Below are 24,114 nucleotides of genomic sequence, written 5' to 3'. Positions count from 1 at the left end.
GTTTATACTTTATTAATATCATAATAAGGTTTTTAGGTTTGTTTATCATATAAAAAATAATGTATTGATACTCTATGTTTGATATATATTTGAATTATACATTTTTTGGTAAGAGAGTTTTGAGTAAGTAAGAAATTTCACGAAGTAACTCTTTTGTCTTTACAGAATATAATTTACAACTTTCAAGCTATGATTATGTTTATATATAATAATTTATCTTAGATAAAGTATTATATCTATCATATAATATAGTTAATATTATTTTTTATTTTTTGATCGATGAAAAAATGTCCAGTAAACAAAAAATAATTGTACATTTCCTTTAACTTAGAATAAATGGTGATAGTTTAGAATTGAAAGAAAAGAGAAATTATGTTCATGATGCATACTTCTATATATTCAACTTTCCAAGTACTCTAACTCATTGAAAGATGTGGCACCAAATGGGAAATAATGATACTTTATTTCCATAAATTTCATATACTTTAATTATGTCTTATGAAATAAGTTTTGAATGTGATGGATGTTTTGGAATGCTTCTCAAATTAAGCATGAGTTGGAAAGTCAAAATATTTAATCATTGTATACATGATTCCATTACCACTCTTGGTTTTACCTTCTTAGACTTCCTCGATGCTGGGCTAGGTATATTTTATGTTAGGAAAGATTTTGAGGAAGCTTAACATCTTCATGGTAGGGTGGTACAACACTCCTACAATATTCTCGTCCTTATGTTTTCTTGAGCAGGTTCTAGAGCTTATTTCAGCTTGGTTGTAATATCTAAACCATCTCGATATTCTAGTATCTCGTACCTGATATATGATATCTAGTATCTTTTAAATGTATTTCTTTTAAATTTAATGATAACTAAGAATTAATGTTGACTGGTCAATATTCAAAGGACCTTGACTCTCATTGAATTTTTTGTATTTTATGGAGAGTGTTGATGTGGCATTGGTTTTGCAGGGGCAGTCTTTACATAAATAGATTAATCTAATTAAATCATAGAAAAAGAAAAAAGAAAAAACTTAAAATTATAATGTTAAAAATCTTGCATGTATGCTATGCACAAAGTATTAGGGTAAGTGCACCAAATTGTGGTGCCAAAGGGGGTATAAGTGGACACCTTTTTCTTGAAATCAACAATTTCTAAACTTCAACAAGAATTTGAAGATAGTTACGCTCAAAATTTTAAGATATGACAAAGCAAAAGTCGTAGTCCTTTCAATCTAGTTTCTAAACTACTAAATTTTTTTCAAAATGGCTTAGTTTTAGGTCCTCAAAAAAGGGGCCCACAAAAAGTGGTACTGTTTATTCCAAACAAACATAACACAGTACAAAGTGTGGCCCCCCTAAAATTTTAACTTTTTTTTTTGAAATTCTTTAATCACTCTGGTCAAGTCACTTAACACTATGTAGTTTATCCCTGATTTTTTGGGTAATTTTATAATGTGTATTTTTTTAAATGAATTTTTTAACTAGACACATCCCAAAAATGTGAAATATATGTGTGCTCCCCTTAGAAATAATTGAAAACTAATCTAAAATCTAAAATTTTGTTTTTTTCAAAGTGTGTAGAATGGAGTCTAGTTTCTAAAAAACTAAGTTGTTGCAAAATTTGATGAAATAGCCCAATTAGTACATGGTGGTTTTTGACAAAAAAATGAATATACATTCAAAAGAAATTAGATGAAAGGCTTGCAATAGTTCAAATTAAAAATAAATTATATGGTTATATAGCTAACACAGAGACCTACAATGTCATGTAACTTGATCTTATCGATGCCCAACCACAAAGAATCTTGAAGGAGAGCACATAAGGAAAATCAATCATTTTTTGTATGTTTGCTGGAAAGCACATCTCAGACCTATTTATAAAATCCAAACATTTGGGTTGGATCTCCAAGGCAAAACCAAGCCTTAAGCTTGGTTTTAATGCAAAGCTTTCAATAGCATGTACGCCTTATAGAGCGCACATGCTATTTAAAGCATTTGAATTTTGGTCTCAATAGCGCATGCACGCTATAGTGCACACACGCTATTGAGACCTAAATAATGCATAGAAGAGATGCAAAGCAAGAGCAAGAGAGAGTGGAGAGGGGGGGGGGGAATTGCTATGTGTGTGTGTGAGAGAGAGAGATAGAGAGAAAGTAGGGGTGGTAGAGAGAGTACGGGATGGGAGAGAGGAAGTGAGAAAGAGTAGGGGTGGCAGAGAGAGTATAGGATGGGAGAGAGAGGAAGTGTGAGAGAGAGTAAGGATGGAAGAGAGAGTACGGGATGGGAGAGAGAGGAAGTGTGAGAGAGAGTAGGGGTGGCAAAGAAAGAGTATGAGATGGGGGAGAGAGATTGAAAGTAGGAGACAGAGAGACAGGAAGTTTCAGAGACAGTAGTGGTGGCACAGAAAGTACAAGGTGAGAGAGAGATTGAGAGTCGAGGATGGAGAGAGAGAGATTAAGAGTAGGGGATGGGGGAAAGAGAGAGTAGGTGGTGGGAGATGGAGTGCGAGAGCGAGAGCGAGAGAGAGGAGGATGGGAGTGCATGTGTGTGAAAGAGAGAGAGTAGGGAATGGGAGAGGGGGGGAGATAGAGTAGCTTGAGAGAGAGTAGGGGATGGGAGAGAGAGTAGGCAATAGGAGAGGGAGTGGGAGAGGGAGAGAGAGAGGGGGGATGGAAATGTGTGTGTGTGTGTGTGCATGTGTGTGTGTGTGTGTGTGTGTGTGTGTGTGTGTGTGTGTGTGTGTGTGTGTGTGAGAGAGAGAGAGAGAGAGAGAGAGAGTAGGGGATAGGAGAGAGTGTGAAAATGTGAGAGAGAGTAGGGGGTAGTAGAGAGAGAGTAGAGATGGAGAGAGATGGAGAGAGAGAGAGAGAGAGAGAGAGAGTAGGTGGTGGGAGAGGGAGAGTGGGTGAGAGATAAAGTAGGGGATGGGAGAGGAGAGAGGGGGATGGGTGTGTGTGTGAAAGAGAGAGAGTAGGGAATGGGAGAGGGGAGAGAGATAGAGAGAGAGTAGGGGATGAGAGAGAAAGAGAGTAGGCAATGGGAGAGGGAGTAGGAGAGGGAGAGACAGGGGGGATGGGAGTGTGTGTAAGAGAGAGAGAGTAGGGGATGCAAGAGAGTGTGAGAGTGTGTGAGAGAGAGAGAGAGTGAGAGTAGGGGATGGGAGAGAGAGTAGAGAGGGAGAGAGTTAGAGAGAGAGATAGTAGGCGGTGGGGGAGAGAGTGGGAGGGAGAGAGAGGGGGAATGGGAGTGTGTAAGAGAGACAAAGTAGGGGATGGGAGAGAGTAGGCAGTGGGAAAGGGAGTGAGAGAGAGAGGGGGGGGAATGGGAATGTGTGTAAGAGAAATAGAGTAGGGGATGGGAGAGAGTGTGAGAGTTTGAGAGAGAGTAGGGGGTGGAAAAGAGAGCTTGTACGGGATGGGGGAGAGGGAGAGAGAGAGAGAGAGAGAGAGAGAGAGAGGGGGGGGGGGGGTAGGGGATGGGAGAGAGTGTGAGAGAGAGTAGGGTATGGAAGAGAGAGAGTGAGAGTAGGGGATGGGAGAGAGAAAGTAGAAAGGGAGAGATAGTACTTGAGAGAGAGAGGTAGTAGGTGGTGCAAGAGGGAGTGGAAGAGGGAGAGAGGGGGGATGGGAGTGTGTGTGACAAATCTAGAGAGTAAGGAATGGGAGAGGAGAGAGAGAGAGAGGGAGGATGAGAGTGTTGTGTTTGTGATAGAGAGTAGGCAATGGGAGAGGAAGAGAGTGAGAGTAAAGAATGGGAGAGAGTATGAGAGAGAGTAGGGGATGGGAGAGAGTGTGAGAGAGAGTAGGGAGAGGGAGATAGAGAGAGGAGGATGGGAGTGTGCATGACAGATCTAGAGGGTAGGAGAAGGGAGAGAAGAGAGAGGGGGGATGGGAATGTGTGTGTGTTTGTAAAAAAGAGAGAGTATGGGATGGGAGAGAGTGTGAGAGTGTGAGAGAGAGTAGGGGGTGGAAGAGAGAGAGAGTATGAGATGGGAGAGATAGAGTGAAAGGATGGGAGAGTGAGAGAGAGAGAGTGGCAGGTGGCAGAGAGAGTATGGGATGGGAGAGACAGAGTGAAAGGATAGGAGAGAGTGAGAGAGTAGGGGGTGGCACAGAGAGAGAGTATGGGATGGGAGAGTGTGAGAGAGAGTAGGGGATGGGGGAGAGTGTGAGAGAGAGTTGGGGATGGGAGAGATAGAGTAAGAGTAGGGGATGGGAGAGAGAGTAGAGAGGGAGAGAGAGAACTTAAGAGAGAGAGAGATAGTAGGCAGTGGGAGAGGGAGTGGGAGAGGGGGAGAGAGAGGGGGGATGGGAGTGTGTGAGAGAGATCTAGAGAATAAGGAATGGGAGAGGAGAGAGAGAGGGGGGATGGGATAGGGGAGAGAGAGTAGCCCGAGAGAGAGAGTAGTGGATGGGAGAGAGAGACTAGGTGGTGGGAGAGGGAGTGGGAGACGGAGAGAGAGGGGGATGGGAGTGTGTGTAAGAGAGAGTAGGGGATGGGAGAGAATGTGAGAGAGTAGGAGGTGGCAGAGAGAGAGAACATGATGGGAGAGAGACAATGAGAGTAGGGGATGGGAGAGAGTGTGAGAGAGAGTAGGGGATGGGAGAGAGAGAGAGGGGGATGGGAGTGTGTGTGACAGATCTAGAGATTAGGGGATGGGAGAGAAGAGAGAGGGGGGGATGGGAGTGTGTGTGTGTTTGTGAGAGAGAGAGAGAGAGAGAGAGAGAGAGAGAGAGAGAGAGAGAGAGAGAGAGAGAGAGAGAGAGAGAGCAAGGGATGGGAGAGAGTGTGAGAGAGAGTAGGGGGTGGCAGAGAGAGTGTGAGATGGGAGAGACAGAGTGAAAGGATGGGAGAGAGTGTGAGAGAGAGTAGGGGGTGGCAAAGAGAGTGTACAGGATGGGAGAGACAGAGTGAAAGGATGGGAGAGAGTGTAAGAGAGAGTAGGGGATGGGAGAGAGAGTGAGAGAGAGAGAGAGTAGAGAGGGAGAGAGAGAACTTGAGAGAGAGAGAGATAGTACGTGGTGGGAGAGGGAGTGGGAGAGGGGGAGAGAGAGGGGGGATGGGAGTGTGTGTGAGCGATCTAGAGAGTAGGGGATGGGAGAGGAGAGAGAGGGGGATGGTAGAGTGTATATGTAAAAGAGAGAGTTTAGGGGATGGGAGAGGGGGAGAGAGAGAGAGTAGTAAATGGAGAGAGAGACTAGGTGGTGGGAGAGGGAGAGAGGGGGGGATGGGAGTGTGTGTAAGAGAGAGTAGGGGATGGGAGAGAGTGTGAGAGAGAGAGAAGGAGGTGGCAGAGAGAGAGAACAGGATGGGAGAGAGTGAGTGAGAGTAGGGGATGGGAGAGAGTGTGAGAGAGAGTAGGGGGATGGGGGAGAGAGAGAGAGAGAGTAGGTAGTGGGAGAGGGAGGATGGGAGTGTGTGTGAGAGATCTAAAGAGTAGGGGATGGGAGAGGAGAGAGGGTGAGAGAGGGAGAGAGAGAGAGTAGAGGATGGGAGAGGGAGAGGGAGAGGGAGAGGGAGAGAGTAGTGGATGGGAGAGGGGAGAGAGAGAGAGAGAGAGAGAGAGAGAGAGAGAGAGAGAGAGAGAGAGCAGGGGATGGGAGAGAGTAGGCGATGGGAGAGTGTTGGTGTAAATATGTACTTTACTATTTACACTTACTTAAGTTTACTTAGGCTTAATGCATTAGTTAATTATTTTGCATTATTTTATTATTTTTATTTGTGAGACACTTGGGAGTTTGCACACCTTTTGAGTTGTCATGTAGACAACACAGGAGTACACAACTCTATTTAAGCACATGGTGTCTACAACACTATTTTGCGTGTCACACCCTTGTAGGCTTATCCTCTCATCACTGCACTTACTTCTGTGTCCAATGGAGGATAACCCATATCTGGTGGACATGTGCTTGGTTGTATGACACATCATGATACTAACTTCTATGCATTCTAGAAGCTCTCTTGAGGCCTTTATATTCAGACACTCCTAGTGTACTCTCATGAACTAGTTATTGAATACATTGTCATTCTGATCATACTCTCTCTCTACTTTGGTCTACTATGTGCTTGTGTTTGAGTTCTTAGTTCCTAGGTGAATTTTTCCCTTAGGCAAATTCTAACATGGTATCAGAGCAACTTGGAGATTTTCTCATCACAAACCGTTCGAGACCTCTTGCTTGTTTCATCACCTCAACCTGAATCCGGAGTGCTGTAGAAATTGGGAGCGTCCATCACCAGATCTGACCTCTCCATTGTGTCCAAAAAGCTGAACCGGTGAAAATTGACTATGAGTATGCCTACCTTGGCTCAAAGTCGATCGTGAGGCAAATTTTTTTTTCAAATTGGAACTCAGAGGCCCGATTTGTGGTATTAGTATGGTCATTATTTTCAGATCTTCGATTTTATTTTCAGATCTGCATTTATTTTCTTTGAATTTTGCTCAAATTTTTGGAAATTATTTTTGCCCTTTCGGGCACCAGTAGAGAAATTTTTTTTAGTAGCCTGGGCAATGACACCCCGAATCTTCCATTTGAAGGTTTTTTGGAGGGTTCTTTTATTTTAATCGCAGGGTATTAAAGTCAAAATTTGAAACATAGCACGAGCTTTGTACAATTTTTGGCAAGGCCAAATCAATCCTGGCGAGCGTTACCAACCGAGAAACTCTACCTCACCGGCGGCCATCTCTTTGTATTTCCTTCTGCGACATTTTGTTTTTAAAGAGTGCATAAAGTGCACGCCTGCTGCATGTGGGATTAAATCCCAAGACCCGTCACCGCCGAACGTCAATTTCGGCGACCTGCTCCTTTCACGGCAACGACAGTATAACTTCCAGATAGTGCCTGATTGAAACATTTTTGGCGGACGCAAATTTTGAATATTCCATTTTGGCCCCCGATCGCATGTAGCGATGAGGAATTTGACATCATTATTTCAGCGCAGACAGCAATCTTTTCACTGTTCCTGGCTGCCACTGCAATCTGGCAACCCTGTGACAATTTTCGACATCTGATTGGAAATCTGGCATGTTTAAAATATGCTGGCATGACTTTAAATCCGACAACGTGTAGAGTTCTTCCCATTCCCGCCACGCGGCTCAATCCGCTGGGAGATACTTCGCATCCAATGAAGGACACATGGAGCTATTTGCAACAGTCCATGCGGTAGATTCTGCCCACTCAGGCCACAACGTGCCGACTCAACGTCATAGTCAGCAACAACTGTTCACCTTGACACATAAATTAGAATTGCCACATCATCCTGTGGACAGCTAGATTTTTCTTGCCACTTCAGCATACGACATGACACGTGTCATATCCATACAGTATGAAAGACAACTCAACATGCCACGTCACCCAAGGGCACTACTTTTTTGCTGACGTCATCTTTTTTATGAGGTTAAATTTGACACTCGTCTAAATGTCATTCTAGGGTGCTATTGAACTACTTTGACGGCCATTTGACCATCAAATTTAAACTCGCAGTTTTCCTTCCAGACCCCTCTCCAGATTGCATTTCAGTTTGGCAGCCTGACTTTGCGAGCCCTTATCTTGGACATCCGGACTCCGATTTAGGTGCAATTTTTTTTGAAATCAGGTAGAATTTCTTGAATTTTTTAGTGGTGGTGTTATTTTCTAGTTTGGTGCACAGATTTTGCATAATTTGCATTTTTCGGTGACTGTATGTGCATAATCCTATGTTTTGCAACTTCAGAAGCTCCATACAGGCACATTTGGTCACTTTTTTAGGTTCCATTTTTTTTGAAATTGTGTATTTTTTTGTCTGCTTTCCAGATCTGAAGTCAACTTCTAGGGTTGTGTGGACCAATTTTTCACTTTCAGAATTAGGCCTTCTTTGGCATTTAAAGTTTTGATTCTTTTTCAGAATTGTTGCAAATTTGAGCTATAATGCTTAAGTGACAGAATTCAACCTCATAAGGCAGTTGTAAAAGCAAAATCAAAAAGTCAACTTTATTTATTTTAACAAGTGGCCCATTGTAAACGCACTACTTATAAAGTGCCAACAACATCTCTTTTGGCGAGGGTCTTTTGATTGAGTGAAAAGGGGGGGGGGGGGGGGGGGTTGTATAGTGTTTTTTGTGTCTCTATTTTGTGCTCTTTCATTTCTACATCATGGGTTTTAAATGTCCTCCTCTAACTTCACGCAACTATTCTACATGGAAAGATATTGCATGGAGTAGATTAATGGAAAAAGGATATAGTTTATATGTTGATGGTACAATTACCAAACCTACTGATGCTAAAGAACTCATTGATTGGCAAAGACAAGACCAACAAGCTTTAGGTGCTATCAGGAGTTGTGTACATGGGGATCTTCTCTTTCACATTAAAAATTGTTCAGAATCTAAGGAAGCTTAGGATAAAATTGAACAGTTGTATGGTAAAGTGGATGAAGAAAAGGGATTTCAGATTGAAGATGATCTACTTCTCTTGGATCCTAAGCATTATGACACAATTCAGGATTATATCATTAAAGTCAATGAGTATAGGGCACTTCTAAAAGATTGTGGAAATCCCATAAAGGATGATAGGTTGATTCATCACATCCTAAAAAGGCTACCTTCTGAGTACACCAACTTTGTTTTGAGTTTTAATACTCACAGGTTAACCATGGGATCTGCTTACTAGAAGGCTTTCTTTGATGGATTTGCAGACATGTTGATAATTGAACAATCTCACTTGGTGGATTTTAGACTTCTCAATTTATCTAAGACCAAAGCCTTGGTGGCTAGTGATGGTCCCAAATGTAGTCAAGGGGGGAAAAGCAACAACAAAAAGAAGTAGTTGAAGTAGAAAACACAATCTGAGACACAACATGACTCCTCTCAACAAGGCAGTTCTTCTTCAAACAAGAAGGGAAGTAATGAAAAGAAGGACAAACTCTTTTGTGCATACTGTAAAAAGCCAAATCATGACGAGCATCATTGCAAGACAAAAAGAATTGATGAGTTAGAAAATCTACTCAAGAAGAACAAGATTCAAGTGCCAGGTACTTCCAAGGATACTACTCCTACCTCTTCAAAAGGTAAAGGTCAAGCACTTATGGCAAACACAAATTCTTCTTCGGAATGGATACTTGACTCAGGTGCCTCTTACCACATGGGTTCTTCAAAGGAAGACTTTTCTTCATTGAAGCAGTCAAAGGTACCACACATCTTGGTGGGAGATGATGCTAAGATGGAAGTTGAAGGGAAAGGACATGTTGAAATGGAAGATGGGGAATTCAAAGATGTTCTCTACGTTCCAAATCTAAGCTCCAATCTCCTATCAGTTTACCAAATCACTCACCTTGGATATGGTCATAAGGTTGAGTTCCTTCCAGATTCAATGATGGTGCGCAGTCTCACAGATGATTCATTGGTTGCAATGAGGAAAGTCAATGATGACAAGAGGCTTTATTCCTTCTCCCACTTTGTGCCTAAGAGTCCTTCCCAAGCCTTATTCACTCACTCTACTTCAAACATCAACTTATGGCATGAGCGATTTGGTCACCTTGACTTTCACTCTCTTCAGCAACTTTGCTCAAAACACATGGTCAAAGGTCTACCTAATATCAACTTTTCTAAGGGAGAGTGTTCATCTTGTTCAGTGGATATGAATCTCAAGGAGAAGTATGATAAAGGGAAGTCTTCTCGAGCTCCAGTTGTTCTTCAGCTGGACCCTTTGCAGTGACTTCAGTCAGCCAAGGTCGCTACATACTCACATTTGTTGATGACTTTTCTAGATTCACTTGGGTCTTCTTCCTTCATCACAAAAATGAAGTAGTTCATAAGCTTCAAGACTTCAAGACTCATGTTGAACACAAGTCAAGGAAAGCCATCAAAGTATTAAGAGTGGACAATGCGAACCAATATGTTGACAGAAGACTTAAGAACTTTTGCAGAATTGAGGGGATTGATCTTCAGAACTCACCAACGTTCAGTCCACACAAGACAGATGTTGCAGCTATGAGGATTAGGACTCTCAAGACCATGGCAAGTTGCATGATAAAGGCCAAGTCTCTTGATCCTACACTTGAAGTTGAAGCCATTAGCAGTGCTAATCACATACTTAATAGATCTCCTCATCTAGCCTTAGATGGAAAGACTCCTTTTGAGGCATGGTGCGGCAGAAAACCAGTTGTAAGTCACCTTAGAGTCTTCGGTTGTCCAGCATGGCCAAACCTATCTTCTAGGAGTTTCAAGGCACCGACATCTAGGCCTTGTACATTTATTGGTTATGAAGACAATGTGAAGACTTATAGACTTATGGATCTAGAGACTCATGAGATTTTTGTGGAGAAGGATGTTCACTTTGAGGAAATTTCTCCTAGCTTGTCCTCTACTCCTCTCCGCACATCATACACAGTGGAAACTGATAGTGACACCAGTGATAGTGCTTCAACAGGTTCAGACACGTGGGGTTCTATCGACAGTTGTAGTGAGAGGTCACATCAGTCCAGTCCACATGCTTATATTGCCACAATGAAAGGTCCATCACATTATGGTACATCTTGTCTTCCAGCTCTAGCTTAACTTGACTTGGGAGACAGACTTGAGGACTTACATCTTCTCATTGATGATGATACTTCTACAGTTGTTGCGAGGGCTCACTCTAACCCTCATGTCCATTCTCTACATGATCAATCTGAACAGGTTGGCATGATTGTGGATCCTTATGAACATCAATTAGTGGACGTCTTGTTAGTTGAGGAGAGAGATGGTTCAGTGGAACAGGTTCAGCAGACATCCTTGCCAGATCTGCATTCATTCTTTTCAGCACAATTGGAAGGGGTGAACTTCAGCATCAATATAGGGATACTTGAGTAGGTTTCAGTGCCACCATACATCTTCAGGAGTGTACCTTTGCCATTGTTTCTTCCTAAGGGGAGGAACACCATTCTGCATTCATGGACTAGCTTCTTCATTGAAGCAGCTTTCACTTGCTGGCATTCTTCTTTTGGGTGGGAGCCTATTCTGTCTCTCTTCCTTCTCTTATTCTCTTATGTATATACTGGATGTATGTCGTAATGGGGGGGTCTTGATTACTCCATCCATTGATGCATCCTTACTTATCTCTCTTTTTGGGGGAGGGTTTTCCCCATGAGGTTTTCCCTCTTTCCTCACTTTATGGGAGATTGCATTTTCATTATGTACTTGGGTACCTAACATGGCCTAGTAGTCTGGACCCATTATGCATCTTCGTCCTAGTTCGTAAGCTTAAGGGCATTTCCCTAAGTTGCACTTAAGGGGGGGTGTTGGTGTAAATACGTACTTTACTATTTACACTTACTTAAGTTTACTTAGGCTTAATGCATTAGTTAATTATTTTGCATTATTTTATTATTTTTATTTGTGAGACACTTGGGAGTTTGCACACCTTTTGAGTTGTCATGTAGATAACACAGGAGTATGCACCTCTATTTAAGCACATGGTGTCTACAACACTATTTTGCGTGTCACACCCTTGTAGGCTTATCCTCTCATCACCACACTTACTTTCGTGTTTAATGGAGGATAACCCATATTTGGTGGACATGTGCTTGGTTGTATGACACATCATGATGCTAACTTCTATGCATTCTAGAAACTCTCCTGAGGCCTTTATATTCAGGCACTCTTGGTGTACTCTCATGAACCAGTTATTGAATGCATTGTTATTCTGATCATACTCTCTCTCTACTTTGGTCTACTGTGTGCTTGTGTTTGAGTTCTTAGTTCCTGGGTGAATTTTTCCCTTAGGAAAATTCTTACAAAGAGGGAGTACAAGAGGGAGAGTGAGAGAGAGATTAGGGAGAGGGAGAGAGTAGGCGATGGGAGAGGGAGCAGGAGAGGGAGAGTGAGAGAGAGTAGGCAATGGGAGAGGGAGAGTAGGGGATGGGAGAGGAGAGAGAGAGTAGGGAGGATAGAGAGTGATGTGTTTTGACATAGTGTGTATGCACTATGTGAAGTACGCACTATGTGAAATCACCCAAAAATGGTCAAAAAACAACTTTGGGGCCTATTTCATCCATTCAATGCTTTTGATCTATTGTGCTTTCTGTTATTCCAACAGAAATCACAGGTTTCAAAATAGCAAACACTATTTCAAGACTTTTTGAAGCTATCAAACACCAAATTCAATCATTAGATACACGATTTGAAGACTTTTTGAATATTCCTTGTATGAAAAAGGTTAGTGCAATCCATTTTAAATATTGTTTGTTGATCTATAGATACAAATTTAATTATAATTTGACATGTTGTTTAATATATAGTGAATTTATTGAAATTTGTATGTTTGAATGAAATGTTATTTTGAAATGGTTAGAAATTTGACAATATGTTTGATATATATTATGTATTCATTCAAATAATTATAATTTTTATATGTATTTGAATAATTTGTAATTTAGACATTGTAAGTAATTCAGATGTTTGAATAATTTGACATGTAGAAATCATCATCATGCCAAGGAAGAAACCAAAAAAAAAAACAAATGAAGATAGGGAGAGAGATTTGGCAATTAGAAGAGATAAAATGAAACTACTACATGAACAAAGAAAATTGCAAAGCAATAATGAAGAATTGACTTTTGAAGAGGATCAAGAACCACTGATACAAAGAAACAAAGTGAAAGAATTGGAAAGACAAAGAGAACGAATGAGACTGTTACGCTCAAGAAGACAATTAAATTGTGAAGCTACACCATCTTCCAATGTTGGAGTCATATCATCCTCTCATGTTGAAGAGACACTAATTCGTAAATCCGATGATGTACACACTCCATCATGTCATGTTAAAGACACAACATCAACACATCAAGTAGGTGATATTCCATCTTTTGCATCTTATTGCCAAGGCACATCATCTTCAGTTCAAGGTACACAATACACTCAACCTTATGTTGATGTTCAAAATGTTGAGAGAATGGAAGAGATTATAACACGTTCTAGAATTCATTTTAGAAGACCAAAATATTTGATTGATATTGATACTAACATTTTGAAATCAATGCCTAACAAGATTAACAAGCATACTTGTCAAAGAAAAGTTAATTGTATGTGGAGATTATTTTTTGAAGATTTAAATATTACAAGTCAATGCCAATTATTTGTTGAAATGATGAGAAATTTGAAATTTAGGCCTATCATGAAGATTCTTGGGCTAAGAACTATGGATGATTCAAATGAAAAAATCATTGTAAATAATCTAATGAGTGCTTATGACAAAGTGGGTTCTAAATCACTCACCAAAGATAGTAATATCACAAGACGAGTACTTACATCGACAATAGTAAGTAGCCAAATGAAGAAAGCTTGACTCATGAGAAAGACAAGCAAAACATCAAAAATTTGTAGAGGTACTCTAAGGAGAACCATGCTAAGGCATGAGAGATTATTATTTGTGTCGTTGTGTCCAAGCCAAACAAAAATTGGATCACTCGGTTATAGATGGTGAAGGTTTAGAGTACCATGTCGGTGAGGTGGTTGTAACCGGCACATGGCTTAGATGATATTTTATGAAGAACCCTAACTTCTGGTTATTTGAGGATTGGCAAATAGAGAGGAAGATTCTTCATTATTCAAACCTTGTTGTTGCATCAAATGTCCACTTGATAAAATATGGTGGAAAACCACATAATAAGATTCTTTGAAAAGTTTGCAAGTCAAACCACGAGGCAATTCTTGAGACATTAAAATGTAGAGCAAATCCAGTTGGCTCATTAGATTGAATAGGGAGAGAGGGAGAGAGAGAAAGGGTGATCAATTGGATCCAAATACAATGTTGCAACCTCTCCCCCAAGACTGTCCACATTACAAGGTGGACCGTATTGTTATGATGTGTAAGTGATGAGAGAAGTTTAAATCATAGATTTTATGTTTTGATTTGTTTAGAATCTACATACATTATTTGAATTTATATTAGATACATTATACAAATGGAAGTGGAAGAAAATCTAAGGGAGCTATGGAAGTAAAAACTATAACAGATTAGGACCAAATAGGGATATCATCAGATACATGTGCAAGGAGTTCAAATGATGAACCTTTGGTATGTAATCTCCAAAATACTATTTTCGGTTTTAAACTAAACTTGACTATGCATTTGACTTATTTATCCTAAAAATGCAGAATACATGGAGATCATGTGCATGCACTAATTAGTAGACTTTGGGAGTCGGGCTTCACTTCAAAAATATATGAAGAACATGCATAGGTATTGGAAACTTCTCAGATTGCTTAACATACCCATCACCTTTAAAAATAGTTTCTACAAAGACAATACAAGGCATTTCACAAGACATTGTAGTGATCCTTCATAGCACTACCTTCCCAAGTGGCTCATGATGGAGGTTATAATGTTTTAGAATGTTAGGACTAGTTTCAAGTTGATATCAACCCAGTTGTGAAGACTCATTGGTGTTTCTATAAACCTTGAGTCCTTAAGATTGATGCAGAGGTTAAGTAATCCTAAGCACAATGCTGATATCAACCCAATAGGACAAGTCTTAGATCTAAACCTCTACACCTTAACACAATAGCAACATAAATGGATTAGCATTAATCCATAAACTTGACACCTAGCAACTTGACTCGACACCCAAGAAATGGTGGATCTTCACAAATTAAGACTCTTGGCATGTAAAGGGGGTTCCATATATCAACAAAACCAAAAAAACAAGGCCATACAACAACTTGAACACGGGTTCCATAGTTCTATCCAAATAATGCAACACTTAGCATTTATCAATGCAACTTCAAACTTGACTCAATGCTCCAAAAATGGTGGATCATTACAAACAAAGTTGAACAGCATAATAAGGGATTCAATATGTCAGCAAGACCCAAGAATCAAGACCAAACAACATGTTCAACATGGGTTTCATGGCACTGTTTGAGAATGCAACAATTAAAGCTACTAGCCCGTCCAAGACAAAATGTGCAATAATTATAAAAACTTCCAAAGGACCTCCCCAAATATTTGACATTCTAGATACCCTTTACGGAGTTTGTTAAACCTTCAAAAGGACAAGTGCTAGAACCAAATATAAGTCCTCCAAAACTGAACTGTCATATGGGCCTTCCAAACTCCAATCAACACCTTAAGTTGCTTTCAACCTCCAAACAGTGGTGCACAACACCTAATAAAAATGTTTGTTTTGTTCAATATAATAAGGCTTTAGGATTGATTAAGAAAATCTCCTCAAGGCCATCCACCCATGTAATGGATACAAGATCCCAAGGTGTTAATATGAACCTAGGCATCATTTGGTCCAAAAGGTGGAATTTTGGTTTATTTTATGTTTATTAGGATAGTTTAGGTGTTTTGTGTCTTAGAATAACATTTAGGAATGGTTAGAATTGAATTAGGAAGAAGGTTTGTCAAAATGGCAAAAATTGCAAAAGTTGCATTAGCAACTTTTGCAATAATTTGACAACTTTTTTTAAAAACCACTCCCAATAGCTAAAACTGTCATAGGGTGGTTCTACCTATTTGTAATGGCCTATAAAGGCTCTGGACACCTGAGGGGAGAGATAACATGAAGAAATATATGTACTTGCTCTTTAGAATCAATAAAATCTGTTGTTTCTGGATTATTTTGACTAGTTTTTTCGTATAGTATAGCCTGCAGTGATTGGGAAGTGAAAACTTTTGTACTGATTTGACAGCCCTACTTATTTATGAAGTTTTGGTTTTGATTTCAAGTGTTCATCAATCAGGATAATCAAGTTATTGGTTTTTCTTAGTCACTGCCCTTTGAAACCCTCAAAACAAGGGTTTGGCCAAAAGAAATGGCCCTAACTTGAAACTCCACCATTGGAAATTGTTCCAAATTTGTATGGATAAAGTTAGGGCAATGCATTATCATATTTTAAAGGTCTTGAGATAGGAGGCTACAACAGAGATTTATGGGAGCAAGCCTTAGGTCTAATATTACCCATGTATTAGACCTTGTTTGTGCAAATTGGTTGAGTAATGTGAAGAAAAAGCATTGAGGACTTGGTGAATTAGCAAAAAAATTTTATCTGGGTTACGAGAACACTCTGGAGTTGGAAGATTGATTCCATGAACCCATTTCTTGGCCATTGTCTGGTAGACCATGCTTAAAGTTGTTAATTAGGCCTGAGTGCATGGTTGGGGTTAAGGCATGTTGGAGTGGAGTGAAGTTTTCAAACTTTGGAGTCTTTTAATCCTTGGAAAAGGGTATCTAAAACTATACTTTTTTGGGCAGGTCCTTTGGAAGCATTTTGAGTTATTACTGAAAAACTAAACTAGGAGGCCTAATTGCCTAGTAGGTCAAATGTTGCATTCTATTTTGTGGGTTGTTTGCAGTAGGTCTAATCAGTGATTTGCCTTATTTTGGTCATGTTAAGGTTGCCTCAATCCATCATTGGTGTTAGAAATCTTGGGAACACCATATACCCACTTTTGCCAAGTTGAGGGGTAGTAGGCCATTGTTGATCCAAGTAGTAAGAAGTTGGATTCTTGTCTTCTTTGGAGACTTGGGTTTGTAAACTTGTTGGAAAGTTGTAGTATTAGAGTAGTATCCATTTGGAAGTGAGTCATAGCCTTTGCTTTACCCTTGTGGAGTTTGGAGGTTTAGGGGGTGGAAGGTTGATTGTTTGGTGCTTCATTGTGCTTACTCTACATCAAACAACAACTAGACCTTCTTCCAAGGTTAATGACTGATCCACTGGACCTCTAACATAGGTAGACTCTACCTCTAAGTGGACTCCACTTCACAAGCCCAACCCTCAAACCTAAGGTGCTCAAATAACTTGGACCAACCACAACACTTAGGGACTCCCTATCCCCAATAGGCTTAAAATGATAAATACTTCTTAAATGGTTCCAAAAATCAATTTTTCTGATGGAAATGGTTTTTTATAGACTCACACTCAACAATCAAATTGCAAAAATTGTTACCAACACTTCTTAGTAGGACAATTCTTAGTTTCAATGGTCAAAATCCCAAACCATACAAAGGACCATCCAATGTTTTTACATCACTAAACACCCTTCAGCCACTCCTAAGATATTCCAAAAGATCAATCACAAACTCTACTCTAGCATCAAGTTATGGCCACTTTCTGTCACAGTCCTAAATGGCCAGTTTAGGCTGGGTTACAAGGAAAACATAAACAAATGGGTTCATAGACTTGGTTCAACCCTTTGGATCTCTAATAAACCTTTAATTTTTCCTTTTGCAACCTTCACCTAGGTCAAGTCAATCAACTTGGGAGTCTGATCTTTCTTTTTCCTTCAAAACTAGACTAGACATAAGATTATGTTCAATCTAGGGCTTGCTGGTAAAAATAGGTTCCCTACTCCTACAACCTTGAAAATCTACCATCTTAAAGGCCCCTCTCCTAACTTTAATTCCATAAAGTGGCATTGAAATCCCATGGTGGGTTTACAAGTTAGGAGGCCATCTTGCTGAAACCCTCAGATTTAGGGTAAATCTGGGTAACCTTCACCAAATCTGCTATAACTCTTGTTCTATATAAGATAAACACTTCAAACCAAATGAAATGGAATCCTGACACAACCCTCTATCCAACCATATACAACTTGGGCCACTCACAATCTGTACAAGTTGTACAAAATTGAAAAAATAGTAAAAAGGATAGAAATTCTGAGTTTTATTCACCAAATGTTGTCCACCCGTCCATACAATGACCTTCAACACGTGTGGAGACCTTAAATAAGTGCCTTTCAATGGTTAAAACTTCCATTTGGATGGTTGGAAGACTGTACAACTTCATTTTTTTAGTTTGACAACAAAAATTGCAAAAATTGCTCTTTAGCAACTTTTTGCATTTTGCAACTTTCTTGCACTTTTGCACTTTTTTACAAATCTTTAATCCAAAGGTGTCTTAGTGACTCAAATCCACCGAAAACATCCTTAAAACATCAAAATACTCAAAATCACACCTATTATGACTCCTTGGTTACAAATGGTCACTTGGCTTATAACCACACCAATGTACCATTGTACCTTACAATTGAGTCTTTTATTACAAGTATGGATCAAACTTATTTCCTAATGATTCTAACCTACTAAACACCTTGAATTCATGCCTAAGAGCCTTAGGTTCCCTACACCACTAGGGTTCTCAATTGACTTAGATCAATCACAACTTCTTAGGGACTCCCCTTCTCCAATAGGCCTAAAAAGGAAAACTCTCCCTAGATGGGTTTAGAACTCAACTTTCCTAATAGAAAGGGTTTCTATGGACCTAATCTCTCAAAAACGCCCAACTTTAAAGTTCTCAAACCCCCAACAATTGATTTGCATAATTGTCACTAGCATTTCTAATAGGGCTAATCCTAGCTTTCTCAGTCAAACTCCCAAAATTTGCAAAGGGCCACACTATCTTTTCACCTCTTTAGACACCCTTTAACCACCTCTTAGAGATTCCAAAAGATCAGACTCTGACTCTGTTCTAACACCAACTAACACCCACTTTGAGTCACAGACCTAATTGGCCAGATTAGGTTAGGTTACAAAGGAAGTATGAGTAAATGGGTTCACAGACCTGAATCAAACCCTTGGAACTCTTCTTCACATCTAATTAATCCTCCTACACCCTTCACCTGGGTCAAATCAATTAGTTTGGAAGCCTGAACCTTCTTTCTTCTTCAAATATAGACTAGACATATAACAATGTTCAGTCTAGGGTTTGCTAGTAAAAATAGGTAACCTACACCTATAGTTATAAATCTCTGCTATCTTGAAGTACCCTCTCCTAACTTGCATTCCCCAAAGTGGCATTGAAATCCCATGATGGAATTGCAAGTTAGGAGGCCATCTTGAAAAAACCCTCAGATCCTCTACAAAAACTGATGTAACTTTTGTTGTAGATAAGATAAAGACTTCAAACCAAATGAAATGGAACACTAACTCAATCCTCTATCCAAAAATAAAAAAATTTCACCCCTACCAATCCATATAAGCTGTACAATATTGAAACAACAGAGATAAAGGAAAAAATTCTAAGTTTTATTCAATGTTTGTTGTTCATCCGTCCGTACAATGGGTTTCTCCTCTTGTGAAAACCTTAAATAGATGTCCTCCAATGGTCACAACCACTTATCAACACTAACACTAATCATTTTCAACACTAATCAACAAGAACACTAAAATATTAAACTCAATCATAACAAAAGATAGATTATTATACTCGAACTCATAAAAAATAGTAGCTCGTTGGTCAATTTGATCACATATAAGTATGTATATCTAGTATGGTTGGATAGCTTTGTGAATCTTCTTTCTTTTGCACTTGGAATGAGGTTCTAATTCGCTCTACAACTCAAGATATTCCCATTTTACTAACTATTGTCCCCATTTTGTGCCATTACCTAGGGTTTCATCTATTTTCCCTCATATCTTAAGATTCCACCATGGGAAATTAATGACCCTTGGTGGAATACAAGTTAGGAAAATGTGTTTTATGTTATTTTTGGTTTTAGGTCAAAAGAATGAGGCTGGAGAGAAAAACTTGATGCCCTAGGTATGCAAGATCCATGTGCATGCTAGAAATTCATTGCAACATCTTCCATAACTCACTATAGAGAAGGTTTTGAGTCTTGAAAATTGGTATGTGATCATTTGACATGATCCCCCTCATGTTCCAATTTCTGGATTAAAATTTTTCTCAAGGGGTAGGGTACTTCCTTTGTTAATGGATGCCTAATTGCCTACATTCCTAAGTGAGCCTTAAAAAAATCAATTGCTACATAGTTCTCTTGAGATCCCAAGGATTTTATATGTTGTATAAAACTGAAAAGGGTATCCAAATCAGTGATTATTTTCTTTGGGTTGTGAGGATATGTTTGTGATTTTCTATGTTCAAGGCTACAAGCCTAGTCTTAAGTTTGTGAAGCAACTAGCCAATGAAAGTTGCATAGTTTGAATCTAATATTGGATTCATGTTAGTTTGGACCTAAATCAACCCTTTCCATGCTTGGAAGTCACCCCTGGTCGTTATTTTTATTTGTGGGGTTTTGTGTCAAATAAGCCTTGTGATGCCCTTAAGAGCAACTAGTGATTAGTTGTCTTTGTAATAGGTTTTCCTTGTGATTGGGGATTCCTAGGAGTGGTTGGGTTTCTTAGAAGGTTATAAATGTCCTTAGGGTCATTAGGTTAAGTTTTAGGCATCTAGGAGTTAAGATGTCAAAAATTGTAAAAAATTGCAAAAGTTGTCGAAGTAAAATTGCAAAAATGGTGACAACTTTGTAGGATTTTGGAAATTGGTGAAGGACTGAGCATTTGGAAATAAGTCATTTTACTATTTCCAAACCTTTTCCAAGTTATATAATTGGAATCAAGTGAAAAATGTAAAAATTGCACTTTTTATGCAAAGAGGCATTGTTGAAAGTTGTAAAAGTTGCTCAAATTTGCAACTTATTGGAAAAAGGGTCATGCGATCAAATTGTCTATTCTGTTAGCTCTAGGTAAACCCTATCCTAGACCTCATCCCATCTCATTGAGCACTCAAACATTCTTGGGCACGCCAAACTAAAACGTCCCTAAGGGTCACTAAATGCCATAGGGCTATGATCTTTGACGGGGCATATCTCAGATCTCATGCGAGGTATAGATGCGATTCTAGTTCCTATAGGACCATGTTGCAGAGACCTACAATAACCTCTCTCACTTTTTGGAGATCATACTCTGTTTTAATTTTGTGATGCCATCTTGGGTGATGCTGAAACTTGTAGTGTTGGCCAGTACAAAGTTGCCAACTGCCAAATCTCTCTCACCTCTCGTCATGGGATCAAACTATTTTCTTCATTAGCTCTGGATGGCTAATTGAACCCTATACCCAACCTTTTCTTATCCCATTTAGTGCTCAAACATTCTCAGGCACACCGAACCGGAACATCCCTAAGGGTCACTAAATGCCATAGAGATGCGATGTTTGATGGGGCATATCTCGAAGCTCATGCAAGGTATGGATGTGATTCTAGTTCCTATAGGACCATGTTGCAGAGACCTACAATAACCTTCTCACTTTTTAGAGATCATACTCTATTTTGATTTTGTGTTGCCATCTCGGGTGATGCTGAAACTTGTAGTGTTGGCCAGTACAAAGTTGCCAACTACCAAATCTCTCTCACCTTTCGTCGTGAGATTGAATTGTCTGCTCCATTAGCTTTGGGTGGTTGGGTAAACCCTATCCCCAACCTCATCCCATCCTTTTGAGTGCTCAAACATTCTCGAGCACGCCGAACCGAAAAGTCCATAAGGGTCACTAAATGCCATAGGGCTGCGATCTTTGACGGGGCATATCTTGGAGCTCATGTGAGGTATGGATGTGATTCTAGTTCTTCTAGGATCATGTTGTAGAGACCTACAATAACCTCTCTCACTTTTTGGAGATCATACTTTGTTTTGATTTTCTGATGCCATCTCGGGTGATGCTAAAACTTGCAGTGTTGGCTAGTACAAAGTTGCCAACTACCAAATCTCTCTCACCTTTCGTCATGGCATTTAACTATCTACTTTATTAGCTTCGAGTGTTTAGGTAAACCCTATCCCCAACCTTGTCTCATCCAGTTCAGTGCTCGAACATTCTCAAGCACGCCAAATCGGAACGTCCCTAAGGGTCACTAAATGCCATAGAGCTGCAATATTTGATGGGGCATATCTTAGAGCTCGTGTGAGGTATGGATGAGATTCCAATTCCTATAGGACCATGTTGTAGAGGCCTACACTAACCTCTCTCTCTTTTTGGAGATCATACTCTATTTTGATTTTGCGATGCCATCTTGGGTGATGCTGAAACTTGTAGTGTTGGCCAATACAAAGTTGCCAACTACCAAATCTCTTTCACCTTTCGTTGTGGGATCAAATTGTCTACTCTGTTAGCTCCAAGGGGCCAGGTAAACCCTATACCCAACTTCATCCCATCTCGTTGAGTGATTAAACATTCTTGGGCATGTCGAACTAGAACGTCCCTAAGGGTCACTAAATGCCATAGGGTTGCAATCTTTGATGGGGCATATCTCGAAGCTCGTGCAAGCTATGGATGTGATTCCAGTTCCTATAGGACTTGTTGTAGAGACCTACAATAACCTCTCTCACTCTTTGGAGGTCATACTCTATTTTGATTTTGCAACGCCATCTTGGGCGATGCTGAAACTTGTAGTGTTGGCCAGTACGAAGTTGCCAACTGCCAAATCTCTCTCATCTTTTGTTGTGGGATTGAACTGTCTGCTCTGTTAGCTCTGGGTGGCTAGGTAAACCCTATCCCCAACCTTATCTCATCTCGTTCAACACTTGAAGATTTTCAGGCATGCTAAACCAGAACATCCCTAAGGGTCACTAAATGCCATAGAGCTGCAATCTTTGATGGGGCATATCTCAAAGCTTATGTGAGGTGTGGATGCAATTCTAGTTCCTATAGGACTATGTTGCAGAGACCTACACTAATCTTTCTCACTTTTTGGAGATCATAATCTGTTTTGATTTTGTGATGCCATCTTGGGTGATGCTGAAACTTGTAGTGTTGGCTTGTACAAAGTTGCCAACTGTCAATTCTATCTCACCTTTCATCGTGGGATCGAACTGTCTGCTCTGTTACCTCTGAGTGGCTGGGTAAACCCAATCAAAATGAATAGTTTTAAGGTCAACGATTAGAACAATACAAATAATGTACAACATTCATGGATATGTGAGCTAGGATATGTGTTGCAAGATGAGTATAGACCTTATGTTTATAATTGTAATACTTTATGTAATGATTTGAGTAAGTTACAAATGTTTTAGTGAAGACTAGTTGCAGGCTAGTAATAGAGAAATATGTCAGGTATTGTTACTATATTTTGGTTATAACTTGTTGGTGACCTAGAATTAAGTTTTGGGAGCATAAAACATGGTAGAAGACTTGGAATAGTGCATGATTTGGGATTTGCAATTCATTTGGTTTGTGTTGTGATGATCACTAGCGTGTGGCATACAGATTACTTCTTCTAGGAGCTAAGGGGATGGTGTAGTATATTGTTTGGATTGGCGAGTGTTAATTGATAAGTAGGAATCTAATGAGTCCTGAGTGTTCTACTCATTCTCATGAGAGATGAGTTCATGCAAACCACTACTCATGCAACATGGGTCAATGAATTTGACTCATAAACAACATAGTACCTCAACTCTATGAGAATCACCTAGATCCAATGAGTGCTAAGTGTTCTATTTACTCTCATGAGAGATAGGTTCTTGTGTCCCACTACTTGTGAAACATGGGATAATGAGATTGAATAAAAAATTACACACTTGAATTCCATTAGTACTATCACAATTTGACTTGTGAAAAAAGATCTAAGCCTACTTATCAATAACACAATTTGCTAGACCATTTGACCTATCCTAGTATAGACATAGATATCCAGTCTCCATGGTGATAGATTGATTGATTTATGAGGTGCACATATACACAAATAGGAAAATCTATGAGAAGAAGCAAAGTATTTTTTAATAGGATTGACTAGCATGCCAGAAAAACCTCCTAAACTATTCAATTATATCCTTTGTCTAGTTCATATTGAAACACACAAATATTACTAAGGAAATCATACCCCTTTTTATTTTTTGTTTTGTTAATGGTGTTCCTCTTGTCATGATTTTGGATTGATAAGGACTCAAGCCTATAGGGGGTTTGATTGTTTCCTTGTCTCTTAAGTTTTGACAAGATTATCTTATGCATTTGATCTACTTTACAGAATTTGCACAAATGAGTTGGCATTACCATGTGACAACTCTGTTGCATTATGGAATTGCTAAGTTGCATGCCTTAGAGTTTGAACCAGTAAGTGAAACTTTGAAATCTGCCTTCCCTTGTCCTAGCCTAATCATTGGATGCATTGGTTTGGTCTTTCTCACTAGATTTGTGGTACTTCCTTTGTTAAGGTGACCTAATTGGGGCAATGAGGCCTGTATAACAATCTAGTTTTGGAAGGCTTGTAAATGGCTTCAGCACTTTCCCTTTTGGGGACATAAAAAACTCAATAAAGGGTACTTGGAATGCTAATTAGTTCCTAAGGTCTTTTGGAAGATATGGTACTTGTTGCCTAATTTGTCTTTGGAAGGGCTAGTAGCCTAGATGCTACATTATGAGGACAAAGTTATGAA

This window comes from Cupressus sempervirens, chromosome 1 (assembly GCF_028749045.1).
Source record: "Cupressus sempervirens isolate cs-2001-9-10 chromosome 1, ASM2874904v1, whole genome shotgun sequence".
Classification (NCBI taxonomy): domain Eukaryota; kingdom Viridiplantae; phylum Streptophyta; class Pinopsida; order Cupressales; family Cupressaceae; genus Cupressus; species Cupressus sempervirens.
This window is presented reverse-complemented; position numbering follows the sequence as displayed.